The sequence below is a fragment of the Sus scrofa genome, chromosome 13, assembly GCF_000003025.6.
Source record: "Sus scrofa isolate TJ Tabasco breed Duroc chromosome 13, Sscrofa11.1, whole genome shotgun sequence".
Lineage (NCBI taxonomy): Eukaryota > Metazoa > Chordata > Mammalia > Artiodactyla > Suidae > Sus > Sus scrofa.
Genome location: NC_010455.5, coordinates 123714858 through 123738968, shown reverse-complemented (window position 1 = coordinate 123738968; position 24111 = coordinate 123714858).

Below are 24111 nucleotides of genomic sequence, written 5' to 3'. Positions count from 1 at the left end.
TACCATGGAAATATAAAGAATTATAAGAGACTACTATGAACAATTATATACCAAGAAATTGGATAATCTAGAAGAAATGGATACATTTCTAGAAACATACAACCTATCAAGATTCAATCATGCAGTAGAAATTAACAGAACACTGTAAATCAACCATAATAAAAAAAATCCTTGAGAAAAAAGATTCACTCTTAAGAAACAAAAAATCTGAACAGACCAATACAGATTAAGGAGATTGAATCAGTAATCAAAGAAAAGCCCAGGACCATAATGGTTTTACTGATGAATTCTATCAAACATTTAAAGAAGAATTAATACCAATTCTTTTCTTTTTTTTTTTTTTTTTTTTTTTTTGTCTTTTTTGCTATTTCTTTGGGCCGCTCCCACGGCATATGGAGGTTCCCAGGCTAGGGGTCGAATCGGAACTGTAGCCACTGGCCTACGCCAGAGCCACAGCAACGCAGGATCTAAGCCACGTCTGCAACCTACACCACAGCTCACGGCAATGCCGGATCCTTAACCCACTGAGCAAGGCCAGGGATCGAACCTGCAACCTCATGGTTCCTAGTCGGATTCGTTAACCACTGCACCACGACGGGAACTCCCATATGATTTTATATTAAAAAAAACACCCTAAAGACTCACCCAAATAATTCATCAACAAATACAGTAAAGTTACAGGATGTAAAATCAACATACAAAAATAAGCGGTATAGAGTTCCTGTCATGGCTTAGCAGGTGAAGAAGCCCAAATAGTATCCATAAGGACGCGGGTTCAATCCCTGGCCTCACTCAGTGGCTTAAAGGATCCAGTGTTGCCTTGAGCTGTGGTGTAGATTGCAATCATAACTTGGATCTGGTGTTGGTATAGCTGTGGCTTAGGCTGGCAGCTACAGCTTCGATTCGACCGCTAGCCTGGGAACTTCTATATGCCGCAGGCATGGCCCTAAAAATTAAATAAATAAATACATTACTGACCATTACAGTTTAGCCTAAGCTAAAAACACATTAGCCTATCTTGGGCAAAATAATCAAACACAAAGTCTATTTCATAATAAAGCACTGAATATTTCATGTAATTTATTGAATACTATACTAAAAGTGAAAAACAGAATGGCTGTATGGGTACAGAATGGGTGTAACAGTATCAGCTGCTTACCCTTATGACTGACTGGAAGCTGTGGCTCACTGCCACTGCTCAGCACCATAAGAAAATATATTGAACTGGCATATCGCTAGTCCTGGAAAAGATAAAAATTCAAAATGTGAAGTACAGTTTGTACTGAATGCATATAGCTTTTGCATTATCATAAAGTTGAAACATTGTAAGTCAGAGACTATATACTACAAAGCTATGGTAATTAGAATTCATGATACTGGCATAAAAATAGAAACATAGACTAATGACAGAATAAACAGAAATAACCCCCTGAGTATATGACCAGTTAATACTTGACAAGGGAGCCAAGAACACTCAATGGGGAAAGAATAGCCTCACCAACAAATTCTGCTGGAAAAGTTGGGTAACCATATGCAGAAAAATTGGAAAAACTTGACACTGTCTTATATCACTCACAAAAGTTAACTCAAAATGGAGTAAGCATAAGACCTGATGGCATGTAACTCCTAGAAGAAAACAGGGAAGAAGTTCCTTGATATTGGTCTTCACAGTGATTATTTTGGATTTGACACCAAAAGCATGGGTAACAAAAGCAAAAGACAAGTAGTACTACATCTGAGCAAAAAGCTTCTGTACAGCAAATTTTTTAAAAATATAAAGTCACTCTACACAATGGGAGAAAATACTTGTAAGGCATATACATAAGGAATACATAAGGGATTCATATAAATTAATAGCAGAGAAATGAACAATCTAATTTTAAAATGGGCAAAGGACTTGAATGGACATTTCTCCAAAGATATACAGATGGCCAACTGGTACCTGAAAGGGTACTCAGCAGCTCTAATCAACTGGAAAATGCAAACCAAAGTCATACAAAGATATCATATCACATCTGTTAGGATGGCTATTACCAAAAAGTCAAGAAATAACAAGCGCTGGTGAGGATGTGTAGAAAGGTAAACCTTACACACTGTTGCTGGGAATGTAAATTGGTGCAGCCCCTACTGAAATAGTATAGAGGTACCTCAAAAAAAATTTTAAAAAGAGTTGATCATATGATCCAGCAATCCTACTTTCCTACTTCTGGGTATTTATCCAAAGGACATTAAATCACCATCTAAAAGAAATATCTTCACACCCATGTTCACTGCGGCACTATTCACAGTAGCCAATTTATGGAAACACTCTAAGTGACTATCTACTGATGAATGGATAAAGAAAATGTGAGCTCTCTCTCTCTCACTCTCTCGCTCGCTCTTTCTCTCTCTCTCGCTCTCTCACTGTCTCTCTCTGTATATCTATATACATGTATACACATATATAAATGTATACATATACACACACACACACATACACACAGAATGGAATATTATTCAGCAATAAAAAGAAGGAAAACCTACCATTTCTGACAACATGGGTAAAACTAGAGGACACTATGCTAAGTGAAATAAGCTAGACACAGAAAGACAAATACAGCATGGCATCACTTATTTGTAAAATCTCTTAAGTAGCAACAGAGAATAGAATGTGGTTACCAGTGGCTGGGGGATGGGGCTAAAGGTGAGATGTTGGTTGAAGGGTACAAATAAGTTCTGGAGACCTAATATAGACTTGAAATTTCCTAAGAGAGTAGACCTCAAGTGTTATCATCAAAAAACATATATATATATACACATATATACATATATATACACATATATATATACATATATATGTGTGTGTGTATATATATATAATTTGTCAATCATACCTCAGCAAAGCTGGAAAAAAATTAGGATAATATAAAAAACTCATTCATGGAGCTTCTGTTGTGGCTCAGCAGTAACAAACCTGACTAGTATTCACTAAGATGCAGATTTGATCCCTGGCCTCGCTCAATGGGTTAAGGATCCAGCATAGCTGTGAGCTGTGGGGTAGGTTACAGACGTGGCTGAGATCACGCATTGCTGTGGCTGTGGTGTAGGCTGGCAGCTGCAGCTCCACTTGACCCCTAGCCTGGGAACTTCCATATGCCGTAGGTGCAACCCCCCCCCAAAAAAAAAACCTGAGAAAGTAAGAAATAACAATATTAGCATAATACTTAGAGATGATTTCTAGAAGAAAATGTGTAATGGTTTGGTAGCTGTCTCTTAGGACAGAAATGAGAGGGGAAGACAGGGAGACACTCCTGCTTTTGGTTTGTAAGTTTTTTAGTTTCATGCAATTTAAATTTTGACAAAAATGCCTTTTATAAGATAAATTATAAAGTAATTACATTCCTCATTTATTTACTTATTAATGGGAATTCCGCACATTCCAACTGAAGGAACTGATTTCACTGAATGATACAGAAATTTATTATACTTGGTTAAAGTAAAAGAAAAATGTGCAAAAAAGTATGTGTGCGTATGTGTACAATTGTGTGCTTATGTGGTTGTGTGCTGATGTTGACATGCTTTTCATCACTTTTTCTGATTATATTTTTCCTTAACTTTCAAAGGGGTTAGTTAAACACGTCTGAATTTCATGTGGCGTGGAAACTTTGAAAACAGGCTCTTCTGTTTGATGTCCCTCTTGTTTCTATTTAGAACTTTTGACTCAGCTGTGTGGCATTTCAGGAAATTTAACCACCCTACTAATGATCAAAACTGACCTGTTGGGAAATCAAGAAGAAGAGAGAGGAGTGGCTTGTTACAGCTCAAAGGAACAATGAAAAAGAAAATGAAAGTCTACTCAGAATAAGCAAAGGTTATGAGAAAATAAAACTCATTCTGGAGAATCCAGCTGTGTTTACGAGCTGAGGTCTTGTGAGTGATTGCAGGGATTGGCTTGTTCTTGAGTTACTTGAACCAAAAGTGTGGAATTAATAGACTAAACTAGAGAATACAAATGTTATGTTGCATACAGTGTCAATGAGTTTCGGTTGTTTTAACGGTGTGATAAAATGAAACAAAAAATTACTATCTGTTCAAGTCATTCATTCAATAAACAGTTTCTTGTGTTAAATATTTCACTAGGCACTGAAAGTGAGGCTAGCAGTAGAGGCAAATGGATGGATATAAAGAGAAACTGGCATATGTAGGTTCTCTGAATTTCACAGAGGAAAAAAAAGGTACTGATATGAATATAGAGAACATGTAGAAAACAATAAAAGAGGCACAGATAAAAGCCAAAAGAAGCAGCCATCATTTTGCACTGGCAGGATTGGACGGTGTGAGGAAGGAGATGCCATATGAGCATCTGTGCCTTGGAGGATAAGTAGGGTATGTAGGCTAAACCTCATAAAAAGGAGTCACACAGGGAAGGAATTATAGATATTTCTGACCCCTATTAGGGGATTAATAATATTCACACTTAATGGTCCAGTTGGACCTGAGCACTGGAATCAATTTTTCTGAGACACTCACTTCCACCCAGCCGAAAGCAGGAGTGTGACCAGTAGTCACTCTCTAACCAGAAACTGCTGACACCAGGCACCAGCAGGCCCGCTGACTCAGGGCAATGGGAGCGGCCCAAACCTTGTAACCCTTCGATACATGAGTCTTTACTAAAACTGTTGGAACAAAGCCAGGCTTGCAAATTGCCTTTTATGCCACTTCCCAAAAGAGAGTGTTCACTAATTATTTTCCCTTGGGCAGAGGAATAAATGACAGTGATTTCCTTGGCTTTCGCTCCTGAGGGAAGAGCAGTTGGTTCAAAATGTAGAGTCTAGTAAACTCTGTGCATTTCTGTACAGAGACAAGGCTAGATGTTATATAAATGTTATCATGTTTGTGGGTTTGCCTATTTATTATTACATCATTTTAGAACAGCTAGATGGATGAAATATTTAGTCTAGTTTAAATGCAGTAAAACAATAACTTATTTGTTAAGATACAAAGTAAAATTATATATATATAGATATGTGTTTTATATATATACATATATACAGTAAAATAATAAAAAAAGCATGAGGATAATAAACATAATATTCAAGATAGTGGTCAGCTCTGCAAGGGAGAGGATACACAGAGAGCTTCTGATTATATTTCTATTATTTTACAATCTGAGTAATAACCATAAGGGTATTTCTTATATTATTTTCTATACTTATTTTTGTGTGCCTGAAATATTTAATAATGTTAACTTTGACTCAAAAGTCTCATTTTGCTTTTTATGAGTTTTACTGAGATATAATTTACATACAGTAAAATTTACCTTTTTTTTTTTTTTTTTTGTCTTTTTGCCTTTTCTAGGGCCACTCCTGCAGCATATAGAGGTTCCCAGGCTAGGGATCTAATCAGAGGTGTGGCGGCCAGCCTACGCCAGAGCCACAGCAACGCCAGATCTGAGCCGTGTCTGCAACCTACATCACAGCTCACGGCAACCCCAAGGCCAGGGATCGAACCCGCAACCTCATGGTTCCTAGTTGGATTTGTTAACCACTGAGCCATGACGGAAACTCCAAAATTTACCAATTTGTGATACACAAATCATAACTTAGAATATTTTCATTACTTCTCAAAGTTAAAAATATAAAATCAATTGAGAGGCAAGGATTAATGTTTTTACTTATTATATTTATTATCAACTTTCAAGGATTCGTGACAGAAACCGATATTCAGCCAGTGCTACTGTAAACAATTAAAAAACTGAATAAAATACATGAAAAATTGTATATATTTATTGATTATTTATATTCTTTTTGGGGTGCCCTGGCTCTTCCAGGCCAGGGATCAGATCTGAGCCCCAGTTGCAACCTATGCCACAGCTTCAGCAATGCCAGATCCTTAAACCACTGTGCCAGACCAGAGATCAAACCTGAGTCCCAGGGCTCCAGAGTTGCCACTGATCCCCTTGCACCACTGTGGGAGCTCCAAAATAACTGTTTTTAGATGTTGCATGATAGGCAATACAGGACTGTGATCCTCGGAAGAAGGAAAAAAAAAAATAAGGTGAGCTGCATATGGCCTCCCTTTATACTTGGAGTTAATTTCTGGACTGTGGTATGAGGAGAGGTAGCCTAAACAGAGCACAGTAATCTCCCTGATGTAAGACAGAAATCAGAGCTCAGAGCTCTTAGTTATCTGGAATGTTTGGGGGAAAGTACCAAAGGTAAAGAAGTGATGCCAAAACCTGCTCCAGAAATCTTCAGAAGGAACTTCTTGAGTTTTTGACCAAATAGGAAACTGTGCATGCACAGAACAAGCCTCCAAGAGAACTAGTAAATAACAATTACCAGGGAAAGAACAGCTATCAGTTAGCTATATGCTAAATAATTACTGAACTCATCCTGGCTAGGAGATGTTCAAGTTTAAATCAGTTAAAATTAAAACACTTTATAAAAATGATGTCTCAGTAGAGGCTTCAGAAAGATCCCGCCTTAGGAGAAGGACTAATCTAGCCCTAGGGTAAAAGTTTTCCTAGACTCACCCTAAGAAATCTTAAAAACACATTTCAAAAGAGTTAATTCCCATGCAAATTAACTCCCTGACAAAAAAATCCCTAACTCTATTACGGAAGTTAAAAAAAAACCCTAGGCATTCAACAATGTAGCATTCATAATGTCCATCAAATAATAAAAAAATTATTATAAATATGAAGAATCAGGAAAGTATAATCTGTTACCCAAAGAAAAATTAGTTAATAGAAATACATCCTAAAATGATGGAAGTGATGTTATTATCAACAAAAATTTTAAAATAGTTTTATAAACTGTTTTATTATAATTATTCAACTATTACAACATGTTCAACTATTTTAAGGAACAGATTAACACAACAAAGGAACAGTTAGAAAGTCTCAATAGAAAAATGGAAAGGTGTGAAAAAGAACCAAATAAAAAGCCCAGAATCCAAAATTAAAATACATGAACTGAAAAATTTTACTGAATAGGTTTAACACCAGAGATACAGAGAAGAAAGAGCAGCAAACTTAAAGAAATGGCAATAGAAACTATCTAAACTGATCACATAGGGGGAAAAAGCCTAGAAAATTCTTTACAAAGTCTCAGTGATTTATTGGAGAATACAACTGAATACTGGAAAATACTCAATAATCCAAAAGAAGGCAGGAGAGGAAGAGGATAAGAATAGAGAACATAAAAAAGGTATAGAAAAAAAAAAAAAGCAATATATGGACTTAAAACTAGCCATTTCTAGGAGTTCCCGTTGTGGCTTAGTGGAAGCAAATTTGACTTAGGATCTATGAAGATGCAGGTTCGATCCCTGGCCTAGCTCAGTGGGTTAAGCATCCAGCGTTGCCGTGAGCTGTGGTATAAGTTACAGACACAGCTTGGATCTGGCATTGCTATGGCTGTGGTGCAGGCCAGCAGGTACAGCTTGGATTCGACCTCTAGCATGCAAACCTTCATATGCCATGGATGCAGCCCTAAAAAAATAAAAAAGAAATACTAGCCATTTCTAAATTTACATTAAATGTAAATTAATTAAATATCCTAATTGAATGACAGAGGTTGTCAAACTAAATTGTTTTTTAAAAAGCAAGAACAAAGTATACGCTATCTAAGAGATTTCCATTAAATAAATGATCCAGAAGATTAAGTTTAAGGATAGAAAAATACACACCATGCAAAGACTAATCTTATGAAAATGTATACAAAAAATAATAATCTTATGCAAACACATTCTTACGAAGGCTGGAATGGCTGTTACTATCAAACAACAGGCTTCAGTTCAGAGAGATTACCAGAGATAAAAAGGTAAACTTTATAATAATAAAATGATCACTTCATCAAGAAGACATATAATCATAATATGTGTGTAATTAGTAACAGTTTCAACATACATACACATAAAAACTGGCAGAGGTAATATACAAATTCATAATTATATTTGGAGATTTCAATACTCCTCTCTAAATAATTAATAGAACAAATAGATACAAAATCAATGCGACTAAGACGCTTTGAACAATACTATCAACCAACTCAATCTTTTGACATTTATAGAACACTACATAGAACAACTGCAGAATACATTCTATCCATGTGCACATGGAACATTCAACACAAAGAGGGCATAGAATAAGGCACAACACACTTTAAAAGTTGGAATAATATTTTCTATGTTCTCTGAATGCAATTTAACTAAAATAGAATTAAACAAAGATATCTACAGTAGAACAACTTAAGCTCACCTTCTCTCATAAAACAACAAAATTATAATCAACAATATTCAACATAATGGACTAGAAACTGTCAAAAAAGATATCCTACTCCAGAAGACAAAGAGGAGGCCACACTGAGATGGGAGGAGGGGCAGTTACATGATATAAGCAATCCTATACCTGCTGGGTGGGCCGCCCACAGACTGGAAAGTAACTGTATTGCAGAAGCTCACCCACAGGAGTGAAAGATCTGAGCCCCATGTCAGGCTCCCATGCCTGGGGATCTGGCATTGGGAGGAGGAGCCCCTAGAGAATTTGGCATTGAGGGCCAGTGGGGCTTGTGCAAAGGAACTCCACGGGACCCGAGGGAAATGGAGACACCACTGTTTTTTTGTTTGTTTGTTTGTTTTGCTTTGTTTTGCTTATTAGGCTGCATCCATGGCATGTGGAAGTTCTCAGGCTAGAGGTCAAATTAGAGATACAGCTGCCGGCCCTCCAGCTATAGCTATGCAGGATCTAAACTGTGTCTGTGACCTACACCACAGCTTATGGCAATGCCAGATCCCCAACACATTGAGCGAGGCTAGGGATCAAACCTGCATCCTCATGGATACTAGTCGGATTTGTTTCTGCTGTGCCACAAGAGGAACTCCAGAGACTCCACTCTTGGAAGGCACACACAGGCTTTCATATGCGCTGGGTCCCAAGGCAAAGCAAAGACTCCATAGGAATCTTGGTCAGACCTGCCTTTGATTCTTAGAGGATCTCCCAGGAAAACAGGGGTGACCATGGATTTTTGAGGGGGAAGAACATTGGAGGCAAAGGTCTCAGAAATAATCATCAGCATGAACTCCTCTAGAGGTGGCCATTTTGGAAGAATCTGGCCCACACATCAGGGCTGAGAAGCCCAAGGCCAAACAACAAACCAAGTAGGAACACAGCCCCACCCATTGGCAAACAGGCTGCTTAAAGACCCCCCAGGCACACATCAAAGCCTCTAATCTCACCCAGAGACAAAGTCCCACACACTAGAGGGATAATAATCAGCTCCACCTACCATTGGGTGTGCACCAGTCCCTCATGGGAAGCTTGCAGCAAGCCCCCATACCAACTTCAGCCACAAGGGGGGCAAACTTCAGAAGCAAGAGAGGCTGCAATGCTATTGTCTGCAAAAAGGAGACCACACCAAAAATCTACACAAAATGAAAAGACAGAGAATTATGACTCAGATAAGGGAACAAAAAAATCCCCAGAAAAACATCTAAGTGATTTGGAGATTACAAACCTCCATGAAAAAGACTTTAGACTAATGATAGTAAAGATGATTCTAAATCTTGGAAATAAACTGGAGGCAAAGATTGATAAATGACAAGAAACACTGAGAAAAGAAATAGAAGATTTAAGGATTAAGCAAGCAGAGATGCAAAATACAATAACTGAAATAAAAAATTTACTAGAGGCCATAGCAGAATACAGGAGGCAGAAGAAAGAGTAACTGAGGTGGAGGACAGATAGTGGAAATCACTGATGCAGAACAGAAAAGAGACAAAAGATTGAAAAGAAATGAAGACAGTCTAAGAGAACTCTGGGACAATGTTAAACGCACCAACATCTGTATTACAGGGGTGTCAGAAGGACAAGAGAGAGAGAAAGGGCCAGAGAAGATATTTAAAGAGATAATAGCCAAAAACTTTCCTAACATGGGAAAGGAATCACTCACTCAAATACAGGAAGCACAACTAGTACCATATACAATAAACCCATGGAGGAACACCCCAAGACACATGCTAATCAGACTGTCCAAAATTAAAGATGAAGAGAAAATACTGAAAGCAGCTAGGGAAAAGAAGCAAATAACATACAAGGGAAGGCCCAATAAAGTTATCAGCAGAAACTCTTCAGGACAGAAGGAAGTGGCAAGATATACTTAAAATGATGAAAGGAAAAAACCTCCAACTAAGATTACTCTACCCAGCAAGGCTCTCATTCAGATTTGAAAGAGAAATCAAAAGCTTTACAGACAAGTAAAAGTTAAGAGAATTCAGCACCACTAAACCAGCTTTACAACAACTACTGAAGGAACTTCTCTAGGCAGAAAAGGAAAGGCCACAACTAGAAACAAAAATATTACAAACGACAAGGCTCACCAGTAAAGGCATACATATAGTAAAGGTAGGAAATCATCCACACAAATATGCTACCAAAATCAGAAATTGTGAGAAGAGAAGGGTACAAATGCAGGACAATGGAAATGCACTTGCAATTAAGAGACCAACAACTTAAAACAATCTTGTGTGTGTATATATATATGTAGAGAGAGAGAGAGACACTCCTATATCAAAACTTCATGGTAACTGCAAACAGAAAATCTATAGTAGATACACACACAAATAAGGAAAAGCAGTTTAAACACAACACTAAAGACAGTTATCAAACCACAAGAGAAAAGAACAAGAGAAGGGCAGAAAAAAAGACCAATAAGAACAAATCCAAAGCAATTAATAAAATGGCAACAAGAACATACATATCAACAATTACCTTAAGTGCAAATGGAGAGTTCCCATCGTGGCGCAGTGGTTAACGAATCCGACTAGGAACCATGAGGTTGTGGGTTCGATCCCTGGCCTTGTTCAGTGGGTTAAGGATCCGGCATTGCTGTGAGCTGTGGTGTAGGTTGCAGACGTGGCTTGGATCTGGCATTGCTGTGGCTGTGGGGTAGGCCAGCAGCTGTAGCTTTGACTGGAACCCTAGCCTGGGAACCTCCATATGCCACAGGTGCAGCCCTAGAAAAGACAAAAAGAAGAAAATAAAAAAATTTAAAAATAAATAAATAAAATCAGGAACAAGACAAAGATATCTGCTCTCACCATTACTATTTAACATAGTTTTGGAAGTCCTAGCCATGCAATCAGAGAGGAAAAAGAAATAAAAGGAATCTTAATTGTAAAGCAAAAAAGTAAAACTATCACTATTTGCAGATGACACGATACTATACCTAGAGAATCCTAAAGATGCTACCAGAAAAATGTTAGAGCTCATCAAAGAATTTGGCAAAGTTGCAGGATACAAAATTAATGCACAGAAATCAACTGCATTTCTATATACTAACAACAAAAGACCAGAAAGAGAAATTAGGGAAATAATCCCATTTACCATCTCATCAAAAAGAATAAAATTCTTAGGATTAAACCTATCTAAAAAGACAAAAGACCTGTACTCTGAAAACTATAAGACACTGATAAAAGAAATCAAAGATGACACAAACAGATGGAAAGACATACCGTACTCTTGGATTAGAAGAGTCAATATTATTAAAATGACTATGTTACCCAAGGCAGTCTACAGATTCAATGCAATCCCTATCAAATTACCAAGGACATTTTTCACTGAACTAGAACAAAGTATTTTAAAGTTTGTTTGGAAGCACGAAAGATCCAGAATAGCCAAAGCCATCCTGAGAAAGAAAAATGGAGCTGGAGGAATCAGGCTCCCTAATTTCAGACTCTACTACAAAGCTACAGTCATCAAAACCATATGGTACTGGCACAAAGACAGAAATATAGATCAGTGGAACAGGATAGAAAGCCCAGAATTAAACCCGTGCACCTACAGTCAATTAATCTATGACAAAGGAGGAAAACGTATACAATGGAAAAGTGACAGTCCCTTCAATAAGCAGTGCAGGGAAAACTGACAGCTACATGTAAAAGAATGAAATTAGAACAATCCTTAGCACCATATACAAAAATAAACTCAAAATGGATTAAAGACCTAAATATAAGACAGGATAGTATAAAACTCTTAGAGGAAAACAGGCCAAACACTCTCCGACATAAACCACAGCAATATTTTCTCAGATCCACCTCTTAGAGTAATGACAATAATAACAAAACAAACAGATCCACCTCTTAGAGTAATGACAATAATAACAAAATAAACAAATGGGACCTAATTAAACTTAAAAGTTTTTGCATAGCAAAGGAAATCCTAAAGACAACCCCCCAAAAAAAGACAACCCACAGAATGGGAGAAAATATTTGCAAATGAAGAGACCGTCAAGGGATTCATCTCCAAAATATATAAATATCTCCTGAAGCTCAATACCAAAAAAAAAAAAACAACCCCATCAAAAAATGGGCAGAAGATATAAACAGATGATTCTCCAAAGAAGACACACAGATGGCAAAAAAAAAAAAAAACACATAAAAAGATGTTCAACATCACTAATTATTAGAGAAATGCAAATCAAAACTACTATGAGGTATCACATTATACCATCCAGAACTGCCATCATCAAAAAGTCTACAAACAATAAATGCTGGGAGAGGGTGTAGAGAAAAGGGAACCCTATTACACTAATGGTGGGTGAAACCAGGATGGAAAACAGTATGGAGATTCCTCAAAAAACTAAAAATAGAATTACCATTTGATCTTGCTAGGTCCCACTCCTGGGCATCTATCCAGAGAAAACCATGATTTGAAAAGATACATGAACCCTAATGTTCATTGCAGCACTATATACAATAGCCAAGGCATGGAAGCAAACTTAATGTCCATTGATAGAGGAGTAGATAAAGATGTGATACACAATGGAATATTACTCAGCCATATAAAGGAATGAAATAACAGCATTTGTAGCAACATGGATAGACCTAGATATCATCATGCTAAGTGAAGTGAAGTTAATCAGACAGTGAGAGACAAATGTCATATGCTATGCTATAACTTATATGTGGAATCTAAAAAAAGGACACAATGAACTTTGCAGAACAGAAACTGACTCCCAGATTTTTAAAAACTTATGTTACCAAAGGAGACAGGTTGGGGTAGGAGGGATGGGCTGGGGGTTTGGGATGGAAAATTGGGTTGTGATGATGGCTGTGCGGCTAAAATTACAGTAAGATTCATCAAGTTTAAAAAAAAAAGATATCTGGAAGAACTATCAGTATTTGGAAATTAACATGCTAAATTAACCATGCATCAAAAAATTTTAAGGAAAATTAGATCTCAAACTTAATAAGGAGGTTATACCATCAAAATATGTGTGATTCAGCTAAAGTAGTTATTCAAAGGAAATTTAAAAATTAAATGATTTTTACTTAAAAAAAAGATAACTTAAAATCAATCATTGGAGTTCCCATTATGGTTCAGCATGTTAAGAACCCAACATAGTGTCCATGAGCATGCGGGTTCACTCCCTGGCCTTGCTCAGTGGGTTAAGAATTCAGGAATACCGCAAGCTGCAGCATAGGTCACAGATGAGGCTCAGAGGTGGTGTCAGTGTGGCTGGGTGTAGGCCAGCAGATGCAGCTCTGATTCAACCCCAGGGCAGGAACTTCCACATGCTGCAGGTGTGGCCTTTAAAAGAAAAAAAAAAAAAAAAATCAATAATTTAAGCTTACACGGTAAAAAATTAGAAAAAAAAAAAAGATCTAACTAAACCCCAAATAAGTATGAGAAAAAAATAATAAAGTGCTAAAAAAAATGAAACAAAAATTAGATAACAGAAAGAATAAATGAAAAGTTTGGTATTTATACAGATTAATAAAAATTGCTAAGTCCTAGCTTTACTGACAAAGAGGAAAAAAAAGAGAATACATATTATTAATGTCAGAATGAGTGAGGAAACATCACTACAGAGCCCACAGACATCAACAAGTTTAATGAAAGAATGTTTTCAACAATCTTATGCCAAGAAATTTGACTGCCTAGATGACTATCTCTTTAAAATACACTATATTTAAAATAACCTACTCTCCAGACCAGTGTTAGCATTACTAGTGAATTCTGTCAAACATCTTGGGAAGACATCATTGTACCAATTTTATATAAATGTTTTTCAGAAAATAGAGAAGGGAACACTTTTCAAATCATATTATGATAACAACATTACCTTGATATCAAACCACAAAAAAGACATTACAAGAAAAGAAACTGCAGAGTAAATACTTCTTATGAACATAAGTGCCAGCTCTATAACACAATAATAACAAATTGATTCACCAATATATAAAAAGTATGTTGGATCAGAATTAAACGAAATTTTCAGAGGCATGCATGTTTGGATCAACATTAAAAAAAATCAACTGATGGTAGTTCCTCGGTGGCCTAGCACTGTTAAGGATCTAGCATTGCCACTGCTATGGCTTGGATCACTGCCTGGCCTGGGAATTTCTGCATGGTGCAGGCATAGCCAAAAAAAAATTTTATTTTATTTATTTTATTTATTTTTTGTCTTTTCATCTTTTCTAGGGCTGCGCTCTCGGCATATGGAGGTTCCCAGGCTAGGGGTCTAATTGGAGCTGTAGCCACCGACCTACACCACAGCCACAACAATGCAGGATCCGAGCCCCGTCTGCAACCTACACCACAGCTCATGGCAATGCCAGATCCTTAACTCACTGAACAAGGCCAGGGATCGAACCCACAACCTCATGGTTCCTAGTGGGATTCGTTAACCACTGAGCCATGACAGGAACTCCAAAAAAAATTTTTTTTAATGTTATGTACCTCATTAACAGGAGGAAAAAAGAGAAAAACTTAATGATAATTTCAGTAGATGCAGAAGAGATATTTGACAAAATTCAATATCCATTCATGATAAAAATTCTCAGCAAGGAGTTCCCATTGTGGCTCAGTGGTTAGCAAACCTGACTGGCATCCATGAGGACACGGGTTTGATCCCTGGCCTCACTCAGTGGGTTAAGGTTCTGGCGCTGCCATGGGCTGTGGTGTAGGTCTCAGATGCGTCTCAGATCTGGCATTGCTATGGCTGTGCCTTAGGCCAGTGACTACAGCTCTGATTCCACCCCTAGCCTGGGAACCTCCATAAGCCATGGGTGCAGCCCCAGAAAGACAAAAACAAAAAAAATATGTGCAAGACCTTTACACTAATATCTAAAAAATTCTGCTGAGAGAAGTCAATGAGCCTTAAAAAAAATGTGAAGATATACCAAGTTTGTGGATTGGAAGAATAACAGTTGTTAAGATGTCATATCTTCATAAGAAAGTGGCTTTTTTGGTAGAAAATGAAAACTTGATTCTAAAATTTATATGGAGGAGTTCCCATCGTGGCTCAGTGGGTTAAGGATCTGGCGCTGCCGTGAGCTATGGTGTAGGTCGCAGACGTGACTCGGATCCCGCGTTGCTGTGGTTCTGGCATAGGCCAGAGCGGTGGTACAGCTCCAATTAGACCCCTAGCCTGGGAACCTCCACATGCCATGGGAGCGGCCCCAGAAAAGGCAAAAAGACAAAAATTAAAAAAAATTAAAAAGAAATAAAATAAAATTTATATGGAAATATAAAGGACCTAGAATAGCCAACATAATCTTGATAAAGAAGATCAGAGTTGGATGATTGATACTTCCTGATTTCAAGATATACTATGAAACTACAGTAATCATTGATTATGTGCCACTTAAAAAAAAAAAAAAGTCAGTAGGAAAGAGCATAGACCAGAAATAGACCCATCCTTATAAAGCATCAAAGAAATTTAATGGGGAAACAAAGTCTTTTCAACTAATGGTGCTGGCACAGTTGATTACCTATAACGTAACCACTGAGTTTTGTCTTATTCAATACAAAAACTAATTCAAGATGAATCATAGATAAATGTAAAAGATAAAGTTACAAAGCTTCCAGAATAAACCATAAAACTTTAGGTTCTTGTTAAAATACAGTAAGCACATTCTTCCCAATGAATGCAACTAAAACCCCACAGAGAATGCATGGAGTAACCGTCTGAGGGCTCTGAAAAGCAAATGATAGCAAAGTACTATGAATCAAGCAATATGTTTCCCGGGCTTTCTCCCCCTGTATCTACCAGCTTGGATTCAAAGGCAGCCCAAATCTCAGCTCTGTGTACCAAGTGTAGACAAAGAGCTCCAAGAGAACCCCTCTCTTTCATGGTTTCTATAGGTCGGAGGAAGTAGAAAAAATACTCTTGTTCTTTACTTTCTCTCCTGCCCAAGCCCTCAGGCAAACCGCAGTCCTGAACTACAGTCCTGCGGTGGTGGTAGTGAAGGTAGTTGGAGTCAGGTGGACGTATAAAATCTGAGATAGGAATACCTCTCTCTGATTGGAAGAACCATGGTCTGAAGGGAGAGAGTGTGCAGGAATTCCTTTTGCTTTTTCTATATATATATCCTTCCATTCCTTAGCCCCAGAAGCAAACCCTCTTATGGGAAGTGCATGGCAGAACAAGGAGAACATAGCCAGGGTACCAGAAAGAGGGGTGTCTGAGAGTTTGAGAATAGAGAGAGATTGCAGAGAGGAGGGAGCTCAACAAAAGTTCTCTTATAATCAAGCTGTGGATCAATGGATACCCAAGAGCTATAGCTTTCTCTCTCGGTTTTTATTATTTTTTATTTTTTGGTCTTTTTTGTCTTTTTGGGGGCCCATACCTGAGGCATATGGAAGTTCCCAGGCTAGGGGTCCAGTTGGAGCTGTAGCTGTCAGCCTATGCCAGAGCCATAGCAATGTGGGACCTGAGCCTCATCTGCGACCTACACCACAGCTTACAGCAAAGCCAGATCCTCAACATACTGAGCAAGGCCAGGGATCGACCCACATCCTCATGGATGCTAGTCAGGTTCATTAACCGCTGAGCCACAATGGGAACAATACTAATTATTAGAGAAATACAAATCAAAACTACCATGAGTTATCATCTCATACTGGTCAGAACAGCCATCATTAAAAAGTCTACAAACAATAAATGCTGGAGAGGGTGTGGAGAAAAATGAACCCTCCTACACTCTTGGTGGGAATGTGAATTGGTACAGTCACTGGGGAAAACAGTATGGAGGGTCCTCAAAAAACTAAAAAGAGAGTTGCCATATGATACAGCAATCCTACTCCTGGGCATGTATTTAGAGAAAACACTAATTTAAAAACATACGTGCACCCCTACATTCACTGAAGCACTATTTACAGTAGCCAAGACATGGAAGCAACCTAAATGTCCATCAACAGATGAATGGATAAATGTGTGAGTATATGAGTGTGTAAACACACACACACACACAATGGAATATTGCTCGGCCGTAAAAAGAATGAAACAATGCCATTTGCAGCAACACGCATGGACCTAGAGATTATCGCACTAAGAGAAGTTAGACAGGGAAAGACAAACATCATATGATATCACTTACATGCAGAATCTAAAAAAGTATACAAATGAACTTATTTGCAGAACAGAAACAGACTCATAGACGTTGAAAACAAACTTACGGTTACTAAAAAGGACAGGTGGGTGTGGCAGGGGGGGATGGACTAGGGGTTTGGGATTGGCAAATGCGCACTGTGATATATGGAATGACTGGCCAACGGGGACCTGCTATATAGCACAAGGACCCCTACCCAGTATTTCATGATGGTCTATGTGGGAAAAATCTCAAAAAGAATGGATGTGTGCACATGTACACCTGAATCACTTCATTGTACAGAAAAAAATCATCACAACATTGTAAATCAACTGTACTTCAATGAAACTTTAAAAATGAAAAAAGATTGATTCTTCTAAAAACAAAAAAAAAAACCACAGAAAAACATAAACAGATTCATAGACTTAGAAAACAGACTTATGGTTACCAAAGGGGAAAGACAGTGGGGGAGAGATAAATTAGGAGTTTGGGATTAGCATGTACAAACTACTATGTATATAATAGATAAACAATAAGGTACTACTGTATAGCACAGGGAACTATATTTAATACCCTGTAATAAACCACAATGGAAAAGAACATGAAAAAGAATATATGTATTGTTTTTTTGTTTGTTTTTTGTTTTGCTTTTTAGGGCTGTACCAGTGGCATATGGAAGTTTCCAGAGAGGGGTAGAATTGGAGCTGTAGCTGCCTGCCTATACCACAGCTCATGGCAATGCTGAGTCCTTAACCTGCTGAGCAAGGCCAGGGATTGACACCATGTCCTCATGGATACTAGTCAGATTTGTTTCCTCTGTGCCACAATAGAAACTCCCTGTATATATGTTTATATACACAAAACTAAATCACTTTGTTGTACACTAGAAACTAAAACCACATTGTAAATCAACTATAATTCAATAAAAAAATATATAAGAGTAATGCTTTGAGAAGTGAACCATGAGGGAGACCACTGCTTAGGAGAAAGACTGGTCCCTGGTGCATGTAAGCGACTGTTACAAACAGCACTGCAAAGTTTGAAATATAAACTTATATTGAACAACAAAAGGTAGGTTCTCATTTGTAGCTTGAAATAACCAGGTTGGTTTTCTACTAAAAAATAAAACAATATATGAAGTTCCCACTGTGATGCAGTGGGTTAAGGATCTGGCATTATCTCTGAGGCAACATGGGTTTGATCCCTGGACTGGCACATTGGATTAAGGATCTGGCATTGCCATAGCTGTAGCATAGGTCATAGCTGTGGCTCAGATTCAATCCCTGGCCCAGGAATTTCCATATACCACAGGTGTGGCCAAAAAAAGGGGAAAATAAATAAATAAATAAATAAATATTTTTCCCATAGGATTTAAACAAGACATAGAGTCTCAAAATATAATATTCAAAATGCCTAGGATACTATCCAAGATTATTCATCACAGAAAATAAAAAAAAGAAAAATCTGAACAGTTCATCTGAGAAAATACAACCAACGGAAGCAACTCTGAGATGACCCAGACATTACAGGTATCAGACAAATGATTTTTTTTTTAAGTTGAAGTATAGTTGATAGACATGCTTTTTTTTTTTTTTTAATGGCTGCACCTGTGGCATAGGGGTCAAATTAGAGCTGCAGCTGAGGCCTGTGCCACAGCCACAGCCACACCAGATCCAAGCCACATATGTGACCTACACTGCAGTTTGTGGCAACGCCAGATTCTTAACCCACTGAACAAGGTCAAGGATTGGAACTTGCATCCCCAAAAAGACAACATAGGAGTGAAGTCAGCCATACAATGAAACACCAACATCGAATGCTTTCACTGACACATGGAATCTGACAAAAGGACAGATTGAATTTCTTTGCAGAACAGATGCTGACTCACAGACATTGAAAAACTTTTGGTTTCTGGAGGAGACAGTTTGGGGGTGGGGGGATGTGCTTGGGTTGTGGGATAGAAATCCTGTGAAATCAGATTGTGATGATCATTATACAACTACAGATGTGATAAATTCATTGAATAATAATAAAAAAATAAATTTAAAATAAAAAAAGACAACATCTGGTCCTTAACCTTCTTAGTCACAATGAGAACTCCTAGACAAATGCTTTTAAGGAACTGTTGTAATCATATTCCAAGAAGTAGGATGAATGTTATTCAAAAAAATGGAAAGTCTCAATAGAGAAACAGAAGTTATAAAAATGAACCCAATAAAAATTTTATAACTGAAAAATATGATAACCAAAATTTAAAAATTCATTAGATGGAGTTCCCATCATGGCGCAGTGGTTAACGAATCCGACTAGGAACCATGAGGTTGCGGGTTCCGTCCCTGCCCTTGCTCAGTGGGTTAACGATCCGGCGTTGCCGTGAGCTGTGGTGTAGGTTGCAGACGCGGCTCGGATCCTGCGTTGCTGTGGCTCTGGCGTAGGCTGGTGGCTACAGCTCCGATTCGACCCCTAGCCTGGGAACCTCCATATGCCGCGGGAGCGGCCCAAGAAATAGCAACAACAACAACAGACCAAAAGACCAAAAAATAAATAAATAAATAAATAAAAAATAAAAATTCATTAGATGAGTTCAACTGCAAAATGAACTTCAATGAACTTGAAGACTGATTAATAGAAATTGAGCAATCTGAACAATGGAGAAATAAAATATTGAGGGGGTGTGTGGAAATTAATAGAGCTGCAGGGAATCTGACATTTTTGTCACTGGGACCTTGAAGGAGAGGAGTATGTTGAAGAAGTAATTTGAGGAAATAATGACTGAAAACTTCCCAAATTTGGTGAAAAGCATAAATACACAGATTCAAGAAACTCTATCAACTCCAAAGGGTAAAAACTCCAAGGAACACATGCCCAGACATATTATAATCAACCCACTGAAAACCAAACACAAATTATAAATCTTTGCTTTTTTTTTTTCTTTAGGGCTGCACCTGCTGCATATGGAAGTTCACAGGTTAGGAGTCAAATCGGAGCTGATAGAATTGCCATACTGAATAAAATAACAAGACTCAACTGTATGCTCTCTACAAGAAAGTTACTTTAAGTAAAATGATGTGGGTGGGTAAAAAGTAAAAGGATGAAGAAATGTGTATGATGAAAACATAATTTTAAAAAAGCTGGAGTACCTTTATTAACATCAAACAAAATAGACTTCAAAGCAAAGAAACTAAACTAGGAATAAGGAGGGATTTTACATAATGATAAGTCAATTCACTAAGAAGACAAAACAATCCTAAAGGTGTACGTACATGAACAGAGCTCCAAAATAAAAGAAGCTAAAATGACAGAATTGAAAGGAGATGTGAGCAAATCCACAATTAGAGTTTGAGCCTGCAGCATTCTTCCCTCAGGAACTAATAGAACAAGTAGACAGAAATTGGCAAGAATACATAATTTATAAACACCACCAGCTACCATAAAGAAGTGAAATCATACAGAAGATGTTTTCTGACTACAATGGGATTAAAGAAAAATTAATATTACAAAATGCTAATTATTAATTAATTAATTAATATTAAATTAATTATTATAAAATGCTAATGAAAAATCAAAGGAAACCTAAATAAACAGAAACATACTATGTTCATGGACTGGAAGGCTAAATACACTTAGAATGTCAATTCTCCCCAAAGTTTCTACTACTTTCCTACCAACATATTAGTATTATACACATGAGCACTAAGCGCCTGTTTGTGCACTATGCTATCTACCGTTACTACCTACTTTGGGTCTGGCCATAGGCTTTGAGGGATAAATACAAGTGGTTAGACACAAAATGTAAATGTACAAAACACATGAGAAAATAATACAAGACATGACTAAAAAGGATGTTGTCTAAAAATATCCCATGGATAAGGCAGGGTTTATCCCAGGCCTTGGAGAGAGACAGGATTTACATAGAGCAAAGGCAGCTTTAAATTTTTATTGTTTTCTACTATGAAGCTCGCACTATAAAAAATTTTTACCTATCAAATACCTAACAAGATATATTGTTTTTCAATTTTTATATTTTTATTTTTTGGCTTTCTTTAGCACTGCACATGCTACATATGGAAGTTCCCAGGCTAGGGTTCGAATCGGAGCTGCAGTTGCCGACCTACACTAGAGCCACAGCAACATCAGATCCCAGCCATGTCTGCAACCTACACCACAGCTCACAGCAATGCTGAATCCTTAATCCACTGAGTGAGGCCAGGGATTAAACCTGCATCCTCATAGATATTAGTCAGGTTGGTTACTGCTGAGTCACAACAGGAACTCCTGTTTTTCAATTTTTATTTATTTTTTATTTTATTGTATTATTATTATTATTATTATTTTGTCTTTTTAGGGCCCCACCCATGACATATGGAAGTTCCCAGGCTAGGGGTCGAACTGGAGCTGTAGCTGCCGGCCGCTGGCCTACGCCAGAGCCAGAGCAACTCGGGATCCGAGCCATGTCTGCAACCTACACCACAGCTCATGGTAATGCCGGATCCTTAACCTACTTAGCAAGGTCAGGGATCGAACCCGCAACCTCATGGTTCCTAGTTGGATTCATTAACCACTGAGCCACGATGGGAACTCCATGCAGTCAGATTCTTAATCTACTACACCACACCACACCAAGAACGCTTTTTTTTTTTTTTTTGGATCTAACTCTCTAGCTGGCCTTTATGGCCTTATTAAAGACAAAGTTATGATTTTTAAAATACTGAAAACACCATTTTTCTATGGTTGACTTGTACATATTGTTATAGCAGCAAAAAAAAAAAACCTAATAAAGATTACGATATCTTATTTACCCATGTTTAAAAATGAGGAAACTGAGAATTAAGGACATATATCCAGGACTTAGAAAAGTAGATCTTTGAAACAAGCTCTGTCTGCTACCCCAACCTTTGCTTTTAAAAATCAGCTTGAAATAAACAGGGCTGAAGCAGGGAAGGACTTACCTGAGGAGGAGCCTGACTTATGCATGATTAGTCATCTGTATAAACCACTATATCCAGGAGGGTGTGATAACTGGAATTGTAGGTCCATCAAGTAGAAGGGTCCTCTGTTGGTGTTGAGGTGTAGAATCAGGAGTCTTAGCAATGAGGATTGATGCTAGCAGTACCATGGTTACAGGAGGTTCACTGGATTGGACCCAAACTTGAGCCAGTAGTTAGAGGTGTGCAAAACAAGGTCAGACCTGTGGGCAGGAGATAGTAAGAACAATGCAGAGGTCAGTGGCTCAGTCGTACCCACTAGACTCCAGCCTAAGGCTTTTGTTCCAATAGGAGCACAGATAATGACACCAATGCCCAGGACACAATTTAAGATCTGTCCAAGAAGGTAAACTGGCATATCTTTTTTCATTAGTAAACAAAATTTTATTCAAACTTTGCAAATATCCTTTACATTTAGCCTGAGATTAAGCATGAGACAGTTCAACCTGAAGTTAGACTTCATCGCTCAAATAGTTAAGCATCTGATAATAAAGCTAAGGATGAACATTATCAAACATAATTTAGGCATTCCAATGAATTTGACAATGAATAGTGACCCAAACCAAGCTTTAACTTACTCTGGTCTACATGATCTTCAGAGCCTAAAACTACCTATCATTTAATAATAATTTTTTTTAAGGTCTTCAATAACAAATTACGAAGGTGTGTCCAGGTGCAGAATATTGGTTCAACATTTCTAGAACTGCTGCTTTAGACTAGTGTTAAAAAAATGACCCCAATCATTATTCAACACGTAGTTGAAAACATGCAGCAGCATGGTATAGTTTTGTTTTTTGGTTTTTTGTTTTTTGGTTTTTTTTTTGTCTTTTTGCAATTTCTTGGGCCGCTCCTGCAGCATATGGGAGGTTTCAGGCTAGGGGTCAAATCGGAGCTGTAACCACTAGCCTATTCCAAGGCCACAACAACTCAGGATCTGAGCCGCATCTGCGACCTACACCACAGCTCATGGCAACGCCGGATCGTTAACCCACTGAGCAAGGCCAGGGATCGAACCCGCAACCTCATGGTACCTAGTTGGATTCGTTAACCACTGTGCCACAATGGGAACTCCCTATAGTTTATTTTTATAAATATTAGTACCTGTAGTAAAAATATAAAATACGGAGTCTCCCTTTTTCAAATATTAGGTCTCTGAATGCTTCATTCATCCTTTCGTTTCAAACCTATATAATGCACTCATATGACATTGTAGATTTAGCAATGAGACAGAATACCGTACATCTGTTGGGGAAGGAGAAGCGTTGTGGGAATACCAAAGCACTACTTTATAGAAAGTAAACGTTTCTGAATATTTACTGTACATTATGTAAATAAACATTCATAATAAGAATCAACATAGGCCAAAACATTGTTTTCTAGGAAATCAGAACTTTTTTTTCTTTTAAGTCACACACATTCAAGATGCTTTTTGTTAGAAAAAAAGTGGAACCTGTTCATATATTTGCTTATGTGCTTAAATATCTTGGAAATAAGTAACTATTACATTCATTTGCTAAAGGTTTGTCCTCTTAGTTGGCTGGCTATGGCAAACAAGGAATACAGTACTGTTTCAGTACCTGTTTTTCATGTAATACTAGCTAAGTAATATATAATTAATTCATTTTTATCAGTGTGTATTAATAGTGTAAATGGATTAGATGAAGCAGTGAATTTCAAAATTTGTATAGGAGAAACTAGTTGATGATTTGTTTCCAATAAGGCTAGTAACAAAATAATTACTACAAAGTCAGTCTGAGCTAGAGGGAAACCCCTG